Source organism: Trachypithecus francoisi, unplaced genomic scaffold, assembly GCF_009764315.1.
Source record: "Trachypithecus francoisi isolate TF-2019V2 unplaced genomic scaffold, Tfra_2.0 Lachesis_group15, whole genome shotgun sequence".
Taxonomy (NCBI): domain Eukaryota; kingdom Metazoa; phylum Chordata; class Mammalia; order Primates; family Cercopithecidae; genus Trachypithecus; species Trachypithecus francoisi.
This window is the reverse complement of record NW_022681460.1, coordinates 52,310,064-52,324,650: the sequence shown is the minus strand read 5'-3', so window position 1 is coordinate 52,324,650 and position 14,587 is coordinate 52,310,064. Positions and strand designations below refer to the sequence as shown.

General features: G+C 42.2%; 1 protein-coding gene across 2 annotated transcripts in view; it reads right to left on the bottom strand.

The window, feature by feature from the left end:
* AFG1L (AFG1 like ATPase) overlaps nt 1-14,587 on the bottom strand; it is a 224,348-nt gene that overhangs the window by 176,385 nt on the left and 33,376 nt on the right. The gene's annotated exons all lie outside the window — the stretch shown is intronic.

Below are 14,587 nucleotides of genomic sequence, written 5' to 3'. Positions count from 1 at the left end.
ATGACTATAGTCAATAACTTATTGTAGATTTTAAAATAACTAAAAGAGTATATATTCTGATTATAACACAAAAGGTAAATGTTTGAGGGGCCAGATATCCCATTCTCCATGATGTGATTATTTCACACTGCATGCCTATATCAAAACATCCCATGTACCCCATAAACAGATACACCTACTATGTACCCACAAAAATTAAAAACTAAAAAATAACTTAAAAGAATTTTCAGTAGTTCACACCTGTAATCCAGCACTTTGGGAGGCCAAGGTGGGAGGTGAGGAGTTCGAAACCAGCCTGGCCAACATAGTGAAACCCCATTTCTACTAAAAATACAAAACTTAGCCAGGCGTGGTGGCACACACCTGTAATCCCAGCTACACAGGAGACTGAGGTGGGAGAATCACTTGAACCCGGTAGGCAGAGGTTGCAGTACACAGAGATCATGCCACTGCACTCCAGGCTGGGCAACAGAGCAAGACTGTCCCCCAAAAAAAAAAAAAATTAAAGAATTTATTTTCTGCCTGGGTACAGTGGCTCACACCTGTAATTCCAGCACTTTGGAAGACCAACATGGGCAGACCACTTGAAGCCAAGAGTTTGAGACCACCCTGGCCAACACAGTAGTGAAACCCCATCTCTACTAAAAATATAACAATTACTCGGGTGTGGTGGCACGTGCCTGTAGTCCCAGCTACTCAGGAGGCTGAAGCACAAGAATCATTTGAACCTGGAAGGTTAGATAACATTACTAAATGAGTGTTAAATTTCTAGAATGTGATGATGATAATATAGTTATGCAGGAAAAAGGTCCTTGTGAGGCGTTATATGTGATATATTTAGGGGTCAAGTATTATGATGCAACTGACTTGTAGATGGTTCCAGAAAATAAGATATTTAGAGGGAAGGTTAAACAAATGTGGCAAAATGTTAACCATTAGTGGATCTAAGTATATTGCTGGAACTTTTCAAAATGAAAAGTTGGAAAAAAACAGAAAAAAATTTGGTAAGATGACTAATTACTGTATTACTTTTACTTTTGAACTAAACCTAAAATTATTCAAAAATATCTGCATATTTGTATTGTATACATTTGCTTTCAAAACTGTTATCAAAACTATTCCTTTACTGCAAACTAAAAGAATGTATGTCATCCATCATTCCAAATATTTTGATTTAATGATTTTAACATTATCCTTTGTTCCCTATGATATCAAAATTCTAGCATTAAAAAATGATCCAAGGTGATTCTCATCAAAGTTATACATTGAAATAGCACGTCCTCTGCCTTTCTGGGTCACTATCCACCTGCTACTCTGGCATCATTTCCACTAGGACAATTAGATAATAAGGGTGGTGCTGTTAAAATAAAAAGTGTTGTTTTCAATTTGTTTAAAATGCAGGAATACTACTTTTCCTGTTTCTCTCCATTCCCCCCACCATTGCATTATTATCTCCCAAAATGATAGAATCAGAAACAATGATTCCAGCTGGAATGCTGAGCATAATTACATCTTTTAAAAACTGGCATTATAGCATTCTCAACATGGACCACTTTTTGATAAAAGTAGATCATTTCAGGTTTCTAAGAAGATCTTTAAAAACTAAAAAACTGAACTATATATTAGCACCCATAAATTCTCTTTAAATGAAAATGGTTTTTGAAATGTCTTTAGCTGATTTGCAAAAGAATCTCGGCAACCTAAAGTATAATACATCAACTTGCTCAGTTTACTAGCATAATTAAGCCTATTTAAGTATCTAAATAAGATGGGGGTGTGCTTAAAACTCTAAAACTACTAGTGTAAGAAATAGCTCAATTTCTGATTATAACACAATTTAAAGATGCAAATGACTTTTTGATGTCTCATGCATTCAAGTCACAAACATTTATAAGTTCCTACATCACCACTGGGAGACAAATGACAGCAGGCTAGTTTTCTGGCAAATCCTTCCATGTTCACTTTGCTCCTACCTGATACTCTGCTTTTGGCCTGGCTTAGGTGAAGCTCTGCTAGGTCTGGTCTACTCCAGTCCACTACTAATTCAGTCTACTACTAAGATACGAGCATTATTCTCAAGCCAATCTGGGCTTCAGCAAAAGAAAGATGTGGAAAATATCCCTGGTTCTGAACACTGTTGTTTTTCTGAATCTGAGAAATTAAACTGTCCTTCCAGGCATCTTCAGGGTTAGCTAAGAACTGATGTTAAGGAGGGAATGAGAACAGGACACATTCACAGAGACATATGTGGATACAGGCACTCAATGGAGACACCTATCCTCTCACACAGACACACAGATAGGTTCTGTGACTCTTTAGTGATGGCTTTGTTATTCATTCATGTTTCATTCGTTCCACAAACATGAATTGAGTATTGAGCACCTACTTTGTGCTAGGCAGTGGGCTGGGATTCTTCAGGCCCAGAAGACCAAGAAAAGAAAAACCGGCCAGGGGCAGTGGCCCACACCTGTAATCCCAGCACTTTTGGAGGCCAATGTAGGAAGATCACTTCAGGTCAGGAGTTCAAGACCAGCCTGGCTCATCTCTACTAAAAATTAGCCAGGCATGGTGGCAAATGCCTGTAATCCCAGCTGCTTCAGAAGCTGAGGCCATGAAAATCTCTTTAACTTGGGAGGCGGAGGTTGCCATGAGCTGAGATCGTGCCACTGCACTCCAGCCCGGGTGACAGAGTAAGACTCCATCTCAAAAAAGAAAGGAAAGAAAGAAAGAAAGAGGGGGGAGGGAGGGAGGGAGGGAGGAAGGAAGGAAGGAAGGAAGGAAGGAAGGAAGGAAGGAAGAAAGAAAGAAAGAAAATATCTACCAGAGAAGCATGTGGTCACCAGCAGGCAATGTGAGATGAGCCATAACAAAAGGATGTGGGGTGGGCAGCTTTAGCAAAGACCCAGAAACAAAATAAGGTATCAGCCTCATCCAAGGATCTTCAAGCAGGTCATTATAGCTGGGGCTTTTATTGCCAGCAGAGAACAATGGCAGAGGAGGTTGGCAAAAGGCAGGGACTAGGCTCTCAAGAACCTTGAAGAACATGCTGAGTTTGTATTTTATCTGGAGGGGGCTGAAAGCCTTAAGCAGGAGAAGAGTGTGATCAGATTTATATGTATTCAGTTTATGAAATTTCAGAAAGAGGAAAACATTGCATTGCGAAAACCCTCTTATAAACATATTTCATATGCCTTTCTGAGAACTGTGCTAATAATTCCCCTTCCACAGTCTATTTGGATTTTTAAATGTTTTAATTTTTATTTTTTAGAGATGAAGTCTTGCCATGATGCCTAGGCTCATCTCAAACTCCTGGGCTCAAGTGATCCACCCACCTCAGCCTCCCAAAGTGCTGGGATTACAGGCATGACTCACCACACCCAGCCCCTCAGTCTGTTTGTAAGAAGGAAAGGCTGAACTAGTAGACTCTAAAATTATATTTTCGCCGGGCGCGGTGGCTCAAGCCTGTAATCCCAGCACTTTGGGAGGCCGAGACGGGCGGATCACGAGGTCAGGAGAGATCGAGACCATCCTGGCTAATACGGTGAAACCCCGTCTCTACTAAAAAATACAAAAAACTAGCTGGGCGAGGTGGCGGGTGCCTGCAGTCCCAGCTACTCGGGAGGCTGAGGCAGGAGAATGGTGTAAACCCGGGGGGCGGAGCTTGCAGTGAGCTGAGATCCGGCCACTGCACTCCAGCCTGGGTGACAGAGCGAAACTCCGTCTCAAAAAAATAAATAAATAAATAAAATAAAATAAAATTATATTTTCAAGAAAAGTTGTAATTTTTTCAAAATGAAAAAAAAAAAAAAATCAACTAACCCTGCCAGGCACAGTGGCTCACACCTGTAATCCCAGCACTTTGGGAGGCTGAGGTGGGCAATTACTTGAGGCCAAGAGTTTGAGACCAGCCTGGCCAACATGGTGAAACACAGCATCTACTAAAAATACAAAAATTAGCCGGGCATGGTGGCCTGTAGTCCTACCTACATGGGAGGCTGAGGCATGAGAATTGCTTGAACCCAGGAGGTGGAGGTTGCAGCGAGCCGAGATTGCACCACTGAACTCCAGTCTGTGTGACAGATCAAGACTCCGTCTCAAAAATATATATATATATATATATATAACCTGTTGAAATATCTCACAATCACATGTAAAATATTTTCACAATGGAATATTACAAAGAGGCAAAATTGAAGACTCTATGGGACAGCACGTTACCCACCCTCCAGGTTTATCAAATCTTTCTATGTTGACATTTATTTCAAAATTCAAGTAATAAAGCATTAATTATAGTTGAAGCCTCCCTTGTCCCCTTCCTCCTCAGTATTAACCACCTGAATGTATAGTTTATCATCCCCATGCTAAGCAACATTCCACTTTATAAATACATTCTGATTTGTTTATCCAGTCTTGTGGCATCTTCTAGTTATTTCTGAAAAAAAAAAAAAAGATACTCTCCTTTGTCTATTTTTCTACTGGGTTGTTTGTTTTTCTATTATATGGTAGAAGTTCTTTATATTTTATTATTATTATTTGCAGAGAGGAGGTCTTGCTATGTTGCTCAGGCTGGTTTCAAACTCCCGGCCTGAAGTGATCCTCCCAACCCTCAGCCTCTCATACTGTTGAGATTACAGGCATGAGCCATTGCACCGGGTCAGGGTTCTTTACATATTCTAGAGAGTGATTCATAATCAACTTTTTTTTGAGATGGAGTCTCGCTGTGTCACCCAGGCTGGAGTGCAGTGGCAGATATCACCTCACTGCAACCTCCGCCTCCCGAGTTCAAGCGATTCTCATGCCTCAGCCTTCCGAGTAACTGGAATTACAGGCACCCACCACCACGCTTGGCTAATTTTTGTAATTTTATTTTTTTTTTTTATTTTTTATTTTTTTTGAGGCGGAGTCTCACTCTGTCGCCTGGACTGGAGTGCAGTGGCCTGATCTCAGCTCACTGCAAGCTCCGCCTCCCGGGTTTACGCCATTCTCCTGCCTCAGCCTCCCAAGTAGCTGGGACTACAGGCGCCCGCCACCTCGCCCGGCTAGTTTTTGTATTTTTAGTAGAGACGGGGTTTCACCGTGTTAGCCAGGATGGTCTCGATCTCCTGAGCTCGTGATCCGCCCGTCTCGGCCTCCCAAAGTGCTGGGATTACAGGCTTCAGCCACCGCGCCCGGCCTTAATTTTTGTAATTTTAGTTGAGACAGGCTTTCACCATGTTGGCCAGGTTGGTCTCGAACTCCTGACCTCAGGTGATCCTCCCACCTCGGCCTCCCAAAGTGCTGGGATTACAGGCATGAGCCACCATGCCCAGCCAGTAGTCAATTATTTTTGATGAAAAATCTTTTCTCCCAGTCTGTTGTCTACCTTTTCACTTTTTCTATGGTACCTTTTGTTAACTAGAAGTTTTAAATTTTAACATAGTCAAATGTATTGGTGTTTACCTTTATAAGCTGGACTTTTTTATTTTTTTTCAATTTATAGGACAATATGAATATATATATTTTGGACTTTCATATCTTGTATAAGAAATTCTTCTGGCTGAGCAGGATGGCTCAGCCTGTAACACCAGCACTTTGGAAGGCTGAGGCAGATGAATTGCTTGAGGCCACGAGTTTAGATCAGCCTGGGCAACATGGTGAGACCACATCTCCACAAAACACAAAAAATTAGCCAGGCGTGGTGGTATGCACATGTAGTCCCAGCTACTGGGGAGGCTAAGCTAAGAGGATTGCTTGAGCCCAGGAGGTCAAGGCTGCAGTGAGCCATGACTACAACCCTGCCCTCCAGCCTGGGCAACAGAGCAAAACTCTATCTCGAAAAAAAGAAAAGAAATTATTCCTTTTCTCAAGTTCATAAAGTTATTCCTCTATATTTTCTTCAAGAAGTTCTTAAGTTTCACTTTAAATTTAGGGCATTTATTTCTAGAGGTAAGTACCTAATTTTTTTTTTTTTTTTTTTTTTTTTTTTGAGACGAGTCTCGCTCTGTCGCCCAGGCTGGAGTTCAGTGGCCGGATCTCAGCTCACTGCAAACTCCGCCTCCCGGGTTCACGCCATTCTCTGCCTCAGCCTCCCGAGTAGCTGGGACTACAGGCGCCCGCCACCTCGCCGGCTAGTTTTTGTATTTTTTAGTAGAGACGGGGTTTCACCGTGTTAGCCAGGGTGGTCTTGATCTTATGACCTCGTGATCCACGTGATCCGCTCCTCTCGGCCTCCCAAAGTGCTGGGATTACAGGCTTGAGGTAAGTACCTAATTTTATTTTAATCTTCACATAGATAACCAATGATCCCATGCTAATTTAGTGAATAGACGATCCTTTTCCTACTGATTCACAATGTCAACTCAATCATATATCAAGTTTCCATGTATATTTTGAACTTTCTATTTTGTTCTATTTGTTTGTCTATTTAATGGAACAGTGAATAGTTCCTGTTGAATAGAGGCAGGGATACAATACAGTAATGGAATATTAAACTGGAAAGCTAGACTAGGTAATCATCTACCAGCTCTCATACCTAGTCAGGTAGCAGTCATCTAGAGCAAGGGCCAGCAAATTACCGCCATGGGCTAAATCCAGCATGACACTTGTTTTTGTAAATAAAGATTTATTGGAATATAGTTATTTATGTATTGCCTGTGGCTGTTCTGAGTACAATAGTAGAATTGAGTTCTTTTCCATCTGCCTCATGCATTGTTCTTGGAAGGGTGAGGAGGGTGTATCCAAATAAAAGATGGTAGGATATAAAAGGGAGTTGGAAATAAGTTCTCATTAGGGAAAAACTGAAAATTATCTGGTAGAGGGCAGGAGAAAAAGGAAAGGAGTTCTGCGGCTCCCAATTCTTAGGTTTCTTGCGCTACAATGTCTCCTCCTAAGAGATGAAAAAACCTGGCTGCCTATAGACCCCTGATTAATGGAAACACAGATTTTCAGAGTAGCTCCATACTCTATTTAATTCTCTCCCTCCCTGACTCTGGAAATGCTTGATTTGGCTGTGTAAAAGTAATTCTAATTATAGTGATTTACATGAACTACTTACCATTTATGCCTAATTACCTCACAGCACAATAACAATTATGCATACATTAAATGTGTCAGATTAACCTGGTTGTAAATTTTATTCAATAACAAAAGTAACATGTTTATAAATGCTCATTCTTCATAGTTTGTTGTTCATATGGCATGGTCATCTGCTCATAACATCTTCAAATGTAATTTATTAGAGAAAACATTATTACATAGGTAGGTGAAACCAGCCTGGTAGTTTGTCAGCAATTTTTTCACCTTGGTTAATAAATTTGGTATCTTATGAAGAAGGTATACTTTATTTTAATATTATAGCATAGACTTACAGAAAGTTTCTTAGGAGTACAATGAGGGAAAAAAAATAACTGCACCATAATGAAATCTATTTGTGTTTTGTTTTGTTTTGTTTTGTTTTTTGAGACAGTCTCTCTCTGTCGCCCAGTCTGGAGTGCAGTGGCACAATCTCAGCTTACTGCAGCCTCAACCTCCTGGGCTCAAGTGATCCTCCCACCTCAGTCTCCCAATTAGGTGCACCACAGGCATGTACCACCATGCCTAGCTAATTTTTTTTTTTTTTTTTTTTTTTGTAGAGATGGGGCCTACCTATGTTGGCCAGGCTGGCTCAAACTCCTGGCCTCAAGCAATCCTCCAATGTCAGCCTCTCAAAATGCAGGAATTACAGGCAAGAGCCACCATACCCAGCCCATAATGAAGTTTAAACAACTGTATTAAAAACAAAATTCAAAGTTCATAAAATCATAAATCCTACTTAGCACATGTCTTAGTTCATTTTCTGTCACTTATAACAGAAACTGAGTTTCAGATATTCTGAAATTTATTTATTTTTAAACAGGTAGTAATTAGTTGAATTTAATAATAAAATGAAGATCTTGAGAAATAGTATTTGTTATTTAAAATTCAGGAAAATGGGCAGTCAGTACTGCTTAGCTTTCCTCCAAAATGGCTGAATGTGTATCACAGCAGCAGAAATGCTGTAGCTAACAAACAACTTAAGTTCTTGAGTGATCTGTCTTCTCCTTAGCTGTTCGGATGGCCTATCAGAGAGAGAAGACTGTGCTGTGGTGAAACTTGTCCCTTACAGTTTCCACTATTCTTTCAACAACGCCAAGGTTTCATACCCAAGGCAAAGGTTTACAGTCCAAAGTCAGAGTTTTACTCAGAAACTGAGTAATTTATAAAGAAAAGGAATTTATGGTCCAGGCACAGTGGCTCACACTTGTAATCCCAACACTTTGGGAGGCCCAGGCAGGCAGATCACGTGGCACAGGAGTTAGAGACCAGCCTGGCCAAAGTGGTGAAACCTGGTCTCTACTAAAAATACAAAAATTAGCTGGGCGTGGTGGCACACCCAGCTACTCAGAAAACTGAGGCAGGAGAATCGCTTGAACTCGGGAAGGTTGCAGTGAGCTGAGATTGCACCACTGCACTCCAGTCTGGCAACAGAGTGAGAGTCAGTCTCAAAAAAAAAAAAAAGAAAGAAAGAAAGGAATTATTTCTTACAGTGATAGAGGCTGAGAAGTCCATGTCTGAGGGACCCCACCTAGTGAGGGCCTTCTTGCTGGTAAAGACTATCTGCAGAGCCCCAGATGACATAGGGGCATCACATGGTGAGGGGGCTGAGTGTGCTAGCTCAAGACTCTCTTCCCCTTATAAAGCCACCAGTCCCACTCCCATGATAATCCATTAATCCATTAACCCATTACTCCACGAATGGACTAATCCATTCATGACAGCAGAGCCCTCATGACTCAGTCACCTCTGAAAGGATTCACCTTTCAATACTGCCACACTAGGGATTAAATGTCAACATGAGTTCTGAAAGAGACAAATATCAAACCATAGCACCAGAATAAAGAACTCTCCAAATAAAGTTTTTCCATCACTGGAAAACCTAATAGCCCAAAGTTTCCTTTTCTGATAATTGGCATATCAGTGTTTGTTTTTAGAAAAAAATAGGTCTGTGTCATCTTTATTCTCTTCAAAAACTAAAGTTTTATATACTTTTCTTCAAATTATGCTAGATGTTTGGATCTCTTTCAGTATTTTAAAGATTTAGTGGGGCCAGGCGCAGAGGCTCACACCTGTAATCCCAGCACTTTGGGAGGCCAATGCTGGTGGATCACTTGAGGTCAGGAGTTTGAGATCAGTCTGGCCAATGTGGTGAAACCCCATCTCTACTAAAAATGCAAAAATCAGCCAGGCGTGGTGGTGGGCACCTGTAATCCCAGTTACTCGGGAGGCTGAGACAGGAGAATCACTTGAATCCAGGAGGCAGAGGTTGCAGTGACCCAAGATCGCACCTTTGAACTCCAGCCTGGGTGACACAGTGAGACTCGGTCTCAAAAAATAAATAAAAAATAAAACTGTTTGTTTAAAAATTTTTAAATTGTTAAATAAAATATTTATTTAAAATAAAGATTTAGTGGGTTTAGGAAACTATAAGGGCCAAGAGCAATGGCCCATGCCTATAATCCCAGCATTTTGTGAGGCCAAGATGGGAGGACTGCTTGAACTCAGAAGATCACCACCAGCCTGGGCAACATGGCAAGACCCCGTCTCAAAAGGGAGGGAGGGAGGGAGGAAGAGAGGGAGACAGGCTATAAGACAAATACTATTAGAAAAATATGTTTCTCTACCTACTAAACATTTATTCACACGCACTAGGATTTAACAAATAGGACCTTTCGTTAGACACATTTGAAACTCTACCTGCCATATCAAATCTTACATTTACATTAGATTTTAACTACCCAATAAAACCAGGGTTATTCACTAGCTGGCCCATCATAGCCAACTCAGATATCAAAGGTGGATGTATGGGAAAATACCCCTAAGAAGAGCCAATGATTTTTTTAAAAACCACCGTTGTTGAATCGGCAACCAAATAAGTTAATAATTACAGGATACTTGTGATTGGATGGGAGTTCACCAACCACTGTAAGATGAGTCCTAGGGATGCTACAGAGTAGGGAGGAGGGATAAAAGGAATATATTTCCAGCAGGCTGGGGCAGACAGATTGCTTGAGCTCAGGTGTTCAAGACCAGCCTGGACAACATGGCAAAACCCCATCTCTATTAAAAAATAATAATAATAATACAAAAAAATTAGCTGGGTGTGGTGGCATACACCTGTAGTCCCAGTTACTGGGGAGGCTGAGGTGTGAGGCTTGCTGGAGCCCGGGAGGTTGAGGCTGCAGTGAGCCATGATTGCACCACTGCATTCCAGCTAGGCAACGGAGTGAGACCCTGTCTCAAAAGCAAAACAAAAAAAAAAAGGAATATATTTCCAAAAGGAAGAGGACTAGAAAGGGAACAAGATATAAAATTCAGGAAAGCAATTCAAATCTCAGATAACCAAAATATCCAGTTGAGTACAACATGTTATTTCCTGGCTAGGCCACATAACTAAACTGTACTTTACTTGGATGCCCACCTGTATCGCAAACTATATAATTACATAGTTTTATATGTTATAGTTCATATACTATATGCAAATATATACCTATATATCACATATAACTAGATATGCAGTACATAAGCAGTCTATATTTTTCAAACTTTTTGGTTCTTTACTCACCTATAAACTTTGAGAAATATGGAAAGAAGAGGCTGGTCATCAAAACAAGTAATTTGGCCGGGCACGGTGGCTCAAGCCTGCAATCCCAGCACTTTGGGAGGCCGAGACGGGTGGATCACAAGGTCAGGAGATCGAGACCATCCTGGCTAACCCGGTGAAACCCCGTCTCTACTAAAAAATGCAAAAAACTAGCCGGGCGAGGTGGCGGGCGCCTATAGTCCCAGCTACTCGGGAGGCTGAGGCAGGAGAATGGCGTGAACCCGAAAGGCGGAGCTTGCAGTGAGCTGAGATCCGGCCACTGCACTCCAGTTTGGGCGACAGAGCGAGACTCCGTCTCAAAAAAAAAAAACAAACAAATAATTCATCATTATTACCTACAACCATCGTGCTAGACTGATCACTCATGGTGCCCACCACACCCACAGTTCACTTCTGAGAGCAACTGCCATGCTCAAGGAGGTGCCCTGCATGGGAACATAGGTAAGTCAATCTTTACACTGGTTAACGGCCTCTAAGAAACCCAGTGTGAAAGCTCTACCTGAACAGGGATGAAGTCATTGGTTGACCTATGAGATCCTTACTCAGGAATTTAAACTACAGACACATAGACAGAATTAAGAAGTTGGTAGAAGTTGAAGCAGACATGAGAGAAAAGGAACAAAAAAGTAAGTGTGTGCTGTGGTCTCAACGTTTGCATTGCCCCAAAATTCATCTGCTGAAGTTCTCACCCCCAAAGTGAGGCTCTTAGGAGGTAGGACCTTTAGAAGGTGATGAGGTCATGAGAGCAGAGCCCTCCTCAGTTGGATTAGTACCCTTACAAAAGAGGCCTGACGGAGCTCATTTGTCCCTTCAGCCATGTGAGGACACAGTGAAAAGACAGCTGTCCATGAATAGTTAAGCAGGCCCTCACCAGACACTGAATTTGCCAGCACTTTGATCTTGGCCTTCCCAGCACCCAGAACTACGAGAAATCTTTTTCTGTTGTTTATAAGCTACCCAGTGTATGGTATTTTGTTATAGCAGTCCAAGTGAACCAAGACAATGAATGATATGAATGGCAGAGCAATGTAAGGCCTAGCTGTGTCATGGAGGTGCCTTTCATTGCTACGTTCTTATATAATCTCATTCTAAATCTCCATTTCTTTCTGTAATCTAAATGAATCTCTATTTCTTTCAACTAATAGTGTTAACACAATGGGAAGACATTTTCTTTATGTAAAAATAAACTAATTATACTCTCAGGAGCTTTATTAAAAAGTAAAATTACTTTCACTCATTTTTGTTTGTTTTTTATTTGTATTGTAGAGACAGGGTCTCCCTATATTGTCCAGGCTGATCTCAAACTTCTGGCCTCAAGCTATCCTTCCACCTTGGCCTCCCAAAGTGCTAAGATTATAGGTTCAGCTACCACACCTGGCCCTTATTCTTTTTTTTTTTTTTTTTTTTTTTTTTGATATGGAGTCTCTCTCTGTCACCCAGGCTGGAATGATCTTGGCTCACTGCAACCTCCGCCTCCTGGATTCCAGCGATTCTCCTGCCTCAGCCACCTGAGCAGCTGGGATTACAGGCACCTGCCACCACACCTAGCTAATTTTTGTATTTTTAGTAGAGACGGGGTTTCATCATGTTGGCCAGGCTGGTCTCGAACTCCTGACTTCAGGTGATATGCCCACCTCAGCCTCCCAAAGTGCTGGGATTACAGGCATGAGCCACTGCATTTGGCCCCTCATTCATTTTTAAGTAAAGTACTACTAATGTTGTTCTGTGGTGCCTTTCTTCTAAAGACTTTACAGTAAAAGCATATTTGGCAGGGGATGGGGACAGTCAAAGGAAAATTAGTTTCTTAGGTTGGACCATATTTTAACTCTTATTACTATTAACGTTCTCCAGAATTTAAAGATGAGACTATTGGCTTCTATATTAGATAAGGAACAGGAGTTTTCCTGTTCTCATGGAGTCAACAAAAGCTCAAAGCTGAGGACCAGGGAAAATAAGCTCCCATTCGCTCTAAATAAAGACACAAGCTGAATGCGGTGACTCACACCAATTATCCCAGTGCTTTTGAGGCTGAGGCAGGAGGATTGCTTAAGGCCAGAAGTTCAAGACCAACCTGGCAACATAGTGAGATCCTGTCTCTACAAAAAATTAAAAAACTAGTGACATATGGTGGTGTATGCCTGTAGCTCTAGCCTACTCAGTAGGCTGAGGGAGGAGAATCATTTGGGCCCAGGACTTCAAGGCTACTAGTGAGCTATGATCGTGCTACTGCACTCAACTTGGGTGACAGAATGAGGCAGTATCTCCAAAAATAAATAGGCCAGGCAGAGTGGCTCATATCTGTAATTCCAGCACTTTGGGAGGCCGAATCAGGGGGATCACTTGAGATCGGGAGTTTAAGAACAGCCTGGCCAGTATGGCAAAACCCCATCTCTGCTAAAAATACAAAAATTAGTCAGGCATGGTGGCAGGCGCCTATAATCCCAGCTACTTGGGAGGCAGGAGAATCATTTGAACCTGGGAGGTGGAGGCTACAGTAAGCCAAGATCACACCACTGCACTTCAGCCTGGGCGACAGAGTAACACTCTGTCTCAAATAAGTAAATAGGTCAGGCGCGGTAGCTTATGCCTGTAATTCCGCACTTTCGGAAGCCGAAATGGGCGGATCACCTGAAGTCAGGAGTTCGAGACCAGCCTGACGAACATGGTAAAACCCCATCTCTACTAAAAATACAAAAATTAGTTGGGCGTGGTGGTGCATGCCTGTAATCCCAGCTACTCAGGAGGCTGAAACAGGAGGATTGCTTGAACCTGGGAGGTGGAGGTTGCAGTGAGCCAAGATCACACCACTGCACTCTAGCCTGGGCAACAGAGCAAGAATCCATCTATAAATAAATAAATAGACACAATAGTCACATCCATGCAGGAATTAGGTTTAAAACAACAACAATAACAACAACAACAACACAACAACAACAACAAAAGGCAAAACAGCCCTAAAACCAAAGTGAAACTGAAGAGAGTGATCAAGGTATAAAGTTGTTAGCTGGGTAGGGTGCGGTGGTGTTCCCTTCAGATATCTCGTAACAAATACGAGGGGTTCCCAAGAGAAGCATCCAAAGAGATAAGGATTGAATATAAATTGAGATGGACATCGCTCTCCCCAGCTGGATGCTTGCCTAGGTAAGAAAATGCGCAAGCAGCTGCCAGAGCAGGGTGTGGAAGAGTTCTTGGGAGAACTTGATATACATCCCCAGGAGGAAGGGATATGCATGACAAAGACAGAAATTAGTGCCTGCTTCTTGCTTGCAAAAGTCTGAGGACAGGAGGCTGACTGAGGCTGCCCATGCAGCAAGGAGTAGAGAAAAAGATGTTATGCTTCCTGTGGCCTGCACAGACACCATAAAAGATGACCCAACAAGAAATGTTCCAGGTCAGGCACGGTGGCTCACACCTATAATCCCAGCACTTTGGGAGGCCGAGACAGGTGGATCACTTGAGGTCAGGAGTTCAAGACCAGCCTGGCCAACATGGTGAAATCCCATCTCTACTAAAAATATAAAAATTAGCCAAGTGTGGTGGTGCATGCCTATGACCCAGTTACTTGGGAGGCTGAGGCGGGAGGATCACCTGAACCCAGGAGGCAAAGATTGCCGTGAGCCAAGATATAACGCCACTGCACTCCTGCCTGGGCGACAGAGTGAGACTCTGTCTCAAAAAAAAAAAAAAATTGTCCTGAAAGGACCCCACCCAAGAAGCCTACAGGCAAGGGCAAGGGGGTGTCAGAAGAATGTGGGGTTGTGAGTTGCTTCCCCAGAGTCATAAGAGGTTAGTCAAAGATTGGAGAAGTGTGGAGGTCCCCAGGGGAGTCTTGAAGAACCCACCATTAAGACCCTCAACAAAGAGCTAGCATGTCAGCATCTACCATACAAAGGCCCCAATAACTAACTGGTCGCTTACGACTGCTGTTTC